Below are 6,664 nucleotides of genomic sequence, written 5' to 3' on the forward strand. Positions count from 1 at the left end.
GCGCCCCCCTCTCCCCCGCCGCCGGTATCCCCCCGCCCCGCGGGGAGGTTCCGGCCGCGGGGCGGGGAGGGGCGAGGGGGGGAGGCGGAGGGGAAGAGGGGGAGGGGCGGGGAAGCCCCGCTCGCTGGCAGCCTGGGCAACCCCAACCGAGCTAATAAAATCTCCGCAGAAGCGCGACCGCCTCTCCGGCTTCCTTCCTAGGGGGCGCTCCGGCGCGCGGGCGGAGGCGAACACGAGGGCGTGGGACTCTTTGCCCTCTCAGGGCGGAAGGAACGCGCCCAGCCTGAGAAAGGGCCGGCGCGACCAGAGGCGCTGGAGTCAGGGGAGCTGCCCCCCTCTCTCGGAAGGGGTTGCGGGTCGGGGCGGCCGGGCGGGTCTCGGCGGGAGCGCGGCCCCCCTTGAGATCCTGCGGCGGTTCGACTGCTCGGTTTCGCTGCCTCTCCGCCGGCGTCGAGCTGGTGTCGCGCTCTTGCCCCCGATGCCGCGGGGCAGTCGGACTGTGTGACGGGGCGCCCTTCGAGTTCCAGGGCCGGCGGGCCAGAGTAGCAGACGCGGTCATGATTATCTGGACGCTGCAGTTTAGGTGTCTGAATCTCAGAACTGGGGCCTGACTCCCTAGAGGGTTTGAGGGTGCCGAGATGAGTTTCCAGTGCTGAGTAATGCAGCTGTATTTTGCTAAAAGGTGTTTTGTTAAAAACCTTTCCCCCGTTCTCTCACCTTTGCTTTATTTTTATCCATTTTTCGCCTTTACTGTTACATTAGTTAGGAAGTGGGTGTTGTCAGTGGTGAAATAAAATTACGACCGGGGCCTTGTCCAGTGGTGCTTACTCAGTCCGCGCTGACCTGTGGTCAGGGCTTGGAGCAGAGCTGTAGGGAGGGCGGAGTCCCCGAGTAGAGGTGAGGCAAGAGCTGCATTCTGGCAGGATTTCCAGCCTGGCAGGCTCTGTGCTCTGTAATGCTTTTCTGAATTGCAGTAGACAGAAGGAATAGGGAACTGCCTATTTTGTTCACCAGATTTGAGGATGTCTGCTCTGTGCCAGCCTGCCTGGCATTGGGAGCTATTTATGGTTTTCTTTTTCTTTATTATTTATTGTTTTTGCTCAGCAATAAGAATTAAGGACTTCCTGTGAACATCTAGTATGCAAATGAATGCAAAACAGTATTTGTGGTCCATAGATAAGGTATTCTCCAAACACTTAAAGATTGTCCTGTATGAATTCTATTATAGGTCAATGCGGAGTGGATCAAAGCAGAAATAAGCCTCTCTGGCCAGAGCAAGACTTCACTGAAAGCAGTAACATACCTAAAGCAGGAATGTCTGGATCAGGAATTGATCGAGAAAAAAAAAAAAAAGCCTGGGAAGTAAATATTTGGCAAGATTCCTGTCTAAAGGGGAAAGTCTCCTGAGCAGGTACAAAACCTATCTTGTTCTGATCCGTGGATGTAGTTTGATCTGTCGAGGCTTGATATGATTCCATTAGATCATACAACTAAACCTTTTATTCTTTTCTTTCTCTCAGCAAATATAGTTCTGAATATTATTTTAATTCCCATATAGTTTTTGTGCAATGAGAGAATATCCTGGGCAAATGAAACAAATAGCCATTTCCTATGACAGATACATTTTTTATTGTAAATTAATACATTGGTATTTTCATTTTCATACACAAGCTTCTAATGAACATGATTCAGCATCTCTGGTCCTATAATGCAAAGGCCAGACCCTGAACTAAGTGAATTCACGGAAGATAAATGTTGCTCTGAGTCCTTTTGGCCAGCATGCTTTCTAACTCCCCAACTTTGCAACACTTTCCAGCCTCTTTTCTACTGAAAGGAATTTCTGCATAAAGATCAGGGATTAAAACATTGCCAAGATTTGGGGACTTTTGTAACATTTCTAATGATTAGTAAAACCCTTAAGGAAGATTCCACACTTTTCTTGAGTACAACAAAGAGGACAGAACAAGGAAGAATGCATTCTACTCTTGGGAGAAGAACCTCAGGGATGGGATCTTTTTTTTGTGAAAGAAAACACCTGAAGCTGGCCTGGTTCTGAAGAAAATAGGCCTTAAAATGATTTCCCAACAGTTAATAAGAGCAGTATTAAAAAAAGAGGGAAAACCTAAGAAGAAAATCTTGGGGATGTCTATAAGGGGTTAGAGGAAAAGAATCTGGTCAAGGAAGAAGAAAGCTCGGGGTGCCTGGGTGGCTCAGTCATTAAGCGTCGGCCTTCGGCTCAGGGCATGATCCCGGCGTTCTGGGATCAAGCCCCACATCAGGCTCCTCCGCTGGGAGCCTGCTTCTTCCTCTCCCACTCCCCCTGCTCGTGTTCCCTCTCTCGCTGGCTGTCTCTATCTCTGTCAAATGAATAAATAAAATCTTTAAAAAAAAAAAAAAAAGGAAGAAGAAAGCTTTAAGAAAGGGTTAATAAATAATGTCCAGTGATGCAGAGTCATGAGACGGGTTTAAGAAAGGCCTCTGGATTTGTTAACTAGAACAATATTTGTTATTTTGTTTGTTTGCTTTTTTACTGTATTAAACTTTTCCTATTTTCATTGTAGTTTAAATTTGGGATAGATGATACATCTCATAGTTCTAAAATCAAATGATATAAGAGGAAATACTTCACTATTGTACTGGACATCCCAGTGACAAAAAGGCAAGGAAAAAATGTATAAAGATTTTTTGTTTTGTTTTGTTTTTATTTGAGAGAGCAAGAGAGAGAGAGAGCATGAGTTGGGGGAAGGGCAGAGGGAGAGAGAGAAGCAGACTCCTCGCTGAGCAGGGAACCTGACTCTGTGCTTGATCTCAGGACCCGGAGATCACGACTTGAGCTGAAGGCAGACACTTACTTGGCTGAGCCACCCAGGCGCCCCCAAAATGTATAAGGATTGGAAAGAAATACATAAATTTGTTATTTGGAGAAGGCATGATAGTCTGTATGTAAAATTATAATCTATAAACCTTTAGTATTAGTAATGAATTTAGCAAGTTGCTGGATACAGTCAGTATATAAAGATCAATTATGTTTTGAAATACCAGAACTAAACAATTAGAAAAGGAATTTTTAAAAGTGATAACGTGTGAATGCATCAAAAATATTGAATACCTAGTGTATTAGCTTCTGACGGCTGTAACAAATTACCACAAATTCAGTGGCTTAAAACAAACTTCTGTCATACTTCTGGAGAAGTCTGAAATCAAGGTGTCAGCAGGGCTGCACTCCCTACAGAGGCTTTAGGGAGACTCTGTTCCCGCCTTTTCCAGTTTCTGGTGTCTGTTAGCATTCCTTGGTTTGAAGCCTCGTCACCCCAATCTCTACCTCCATCTTCACATTGCCTTCTCTTCTGTGTGTGTTATGAATTTTCCTTTTCTTCTATTATATAAAGACACTGATAATAATAGGATCCATCTGGATAATCTAGGATTATTTCCTTGTCTCAACAGTCTTAACATAATCACATCTGCAAAGACCCTTCTTCCAAATAGGGTAACATTTATAGGTTCCAGGAATTAGGACCTGATATGGGAGCACCATCTAACACATGGCACCTAGTAATAAATCTTAATGAAAGGTGTATAAGAACTCTATACTAAAAATTATGTTATTCAAAGAAATCAGAGAAGACCCAAGGAACTGGTCAGATACAGTATGCTCATGGATTGGAAGATTCAGCATTGTAAAAATGTCAGTCTCCCCAGTTGATCAGTAGATTTAGTCTAATCCCTATTAGAATCTCAGCAGATTGTGTGTGTGTCATTTGACAAGCTGAAATTTAAATGGAAATTCAGAAGATCAAGAAGAGTCAAGACAATCTGGAGGAAGAACAAAGTTGGAGGATTTATACTATCGGGTGTTAGAAAGGAGACCAATGGAACTGAATAGAACTCATTTGAACATTTTATTTATGTGAAGGTGACACTGTACTAATGTGGAGAAAACAATGGATGCTTTAATAAATGTTGCTGGATCAATTGAATGTCTGTGGAAAACAAAAAACCTTGATTCGTACTCATACTAAAAACAAAAGCAAAACAAAACCCTAAATAGATTGTGGACCTAAAAGTAAAAGGTAAAGAAATAGCTCTTTTAGAAAATACTGTGGTTTATTGTCTTTACAGTTTGGGTAGTCAAATTATTTCTTAAATAGGACATAAAAAGCACGAGGAAAATATTGAACATTCCAGGCACAGAAAATAATATGGGGGGCACCTGGCTGGCTTAGTCAATAGAGCATGCAACTCTTGATCGTGGGTTTGTTAATTCAAGCCCTACATTGGGTGTGGAGATTGCTTAAAAATAAAAAAATCTTAAAAAAAAAGCAGTATGGGAAATGCAAAGAATCTTGAATTGTGTTATGTCAAGGAGCTACAAATAATTTTGTATTCCTGGAGCATGAAGTGAACTGAGAATGGGCCTAGAGAGTTAGGCAAGGACTGAACCACATAAAGGCCTTAATAGCCTTCAAAGGGTTAAGCAATTTATAGATAATGGAAAAGGATCAGAGGGATCTAAGCAAGAGAATGATTCAGTTCAATTGGTATTTTGGGGCGCCTGGGTGGCTCAGTCGTTAAGCGTCTGCCTTAAGCCCAGGGTGTGATCCCGGGATCCTGGAATCGAGCCCTGCATTGGGCTCCCTGCTCTGCTTGGAGCCTACTTCTTCTCTCCCGCTCCCCCTGCTTGTGTTCCCTCTCTCGCTGTCTCTCTCTCTCTCTCTCTCTCTCTGTCAAATAAATAAAATCTAAAAAAAAAAAAAAATTGGTTATTTTAGATGAAAATTGAATGTGGCAAAGAAATCAATTAGAAGGCTGTTCAGAATTAGTTAAGAAATTATGAGGTTTAAGTTATGGCAGTGGTAGCAAGAATAGAATTGGAGACATGAAAATAAATAGGCAAAATTAGCAAAATTTGGGGATTGATTGAATATGGAAAAGAAGAGGGAATGGAGGAGTCTAAGGTGATGCTAGGATTTTGGCTTGACTGTCTGGGTGGATTGTGTCAACACAGAGTTGGTGAATAATGACCTACCAATTTGAGGGACAAGGAGAATGAATTTATTTCCAGATATGTTGGGTTCTCAATAGGGAGATATCAGCATGCATTTGGATATATAACTAAGATCAAGAGTGCAGAGAGGGATTTGTTGCCAATTGATTGTAGCTAACTAAAGTCATGAGACCTAAGTAGATCATGCAAGAAGAGGATGTAAAATTAGAAGTATAATGAGCTGAGAATGAAAAGCAGATGAGGGGCGCCTGGGTGGCACAGTGGTTAAGCGTCTGCCTTCATGCTCAGAGCGTGATCCCAGCGTTCTGGGATCGAGCCCCACATCAGGCTCCTCTGCTGTGAGCCTGCTTCTTCCTCTCCCACTACCCCTGCTTGTGTTCCCTCTCTCGCTGGCTGTCTCTATCTCTATCGAATAAATAAAATCTTTAAAAAAAAAAAAGAAAAGAAAAGCAGATGAACACCAACAACATTGAAGGGCCATACAGAGGAAAAGAAATGCGTAAAAGAGACTGAGTAACAAAGAGAGAAAGAAATAAGAAGAGAACTAAGGAGAGTGTAGCTTCCTGAAACCAAAGGTACAGAGAGATCTAAAGAGAAAGAATCGCCAGGACAGCAGAGAAGTCAGTAAATTAAAGATAAGACACCAGTATGTACAATGCTTTGGCAAGTAAGAGAACATAAATGATCTTGGAAAGACCACTTTTACTAGGATCATGGGCCAAAGAACCGAACTGCAGGGGATTGAGAAGTGAAGAAATTCTTTAAGGAAAGGGGAACAACTAATATGAACCTACTCCAGAAAAGTACTCATATGGATAAGAAAAGGAAAAAATGGAACTAAGTATCTTAGAGCAATGTAACTCTAGAGTTAGAGGCAAGAGTATGTATATATGTAATATCTCAAAAGTTGAAGTACCAAGTGCGGTTATTTCTCCCCTATTATCAGATGGATGTATACAGCTGGAACTTTATGTTAAGGAAAAGAGAGAACAAAGGTTATCTAAGTCTATGTACATAGTAGATGTTTAATAAATGTTTGCTGAATTGAACAAAACCAACATCCAGACCATAGCAGTATGTATGTATTTCCTTTCTAACACACATAAATAACTACAGACTATTTCTGAAAGAGTTTAGAAGAAACTGTTTACTGCTGGGGAGGGGGTGTCACTGTCTGAGATGGAAGGGGGATTTTATGTCATGTATTCCATTCACAGTTGGTCTCTTTTGCCATGTGTACGTATTACTGTTTTGAGGAAATAAATGTTTAAAGAATCAATAGACAAAACACAGATAAGTATAATTTTAAAAATAATGTAGAAGTTCCACCTACTAGAAGTTGAGAAGTAGAACGGAAGAGGAAAGATGGAAAGATTATAGGGGTATTATTCTCGTTTGACAAAAGAAAAAAAATTTAAGCAGGGCAGGAATTGTGGGTTATACCTTAATTCACCAACTACGCTAGGCACACAGGAAGGACCTTAACAGATGTCCTATTTTATTCATATCATCCAGGCTCATAATGATTTTCTTTATGACAACAATTTTCCTGAAAAGCTTATTGATTTGATTTTTGGTTCTCCTTCATTATTACATTAAAAGTGTCTGTCTCAGATGTTTAACTCCAAAACAGTCAAGTGATGCTGTGTAACACTG

This window comes from Ailuropoda melanoleuca, chromosome 8 (genome assembly GCF_002007445.2).
Source record: "Ailuropoda melanoleuca isolate Jingjing chromosome 8, ASM200744v2, whole genome shotgun sequence".
Classification (NCBI taxonomy): Eukaryota; Metazoa; Chordata; class Mammalia; order Carnivora; family Ursidae; genus Ailuropoda; species Ailuropoda melanoleuca.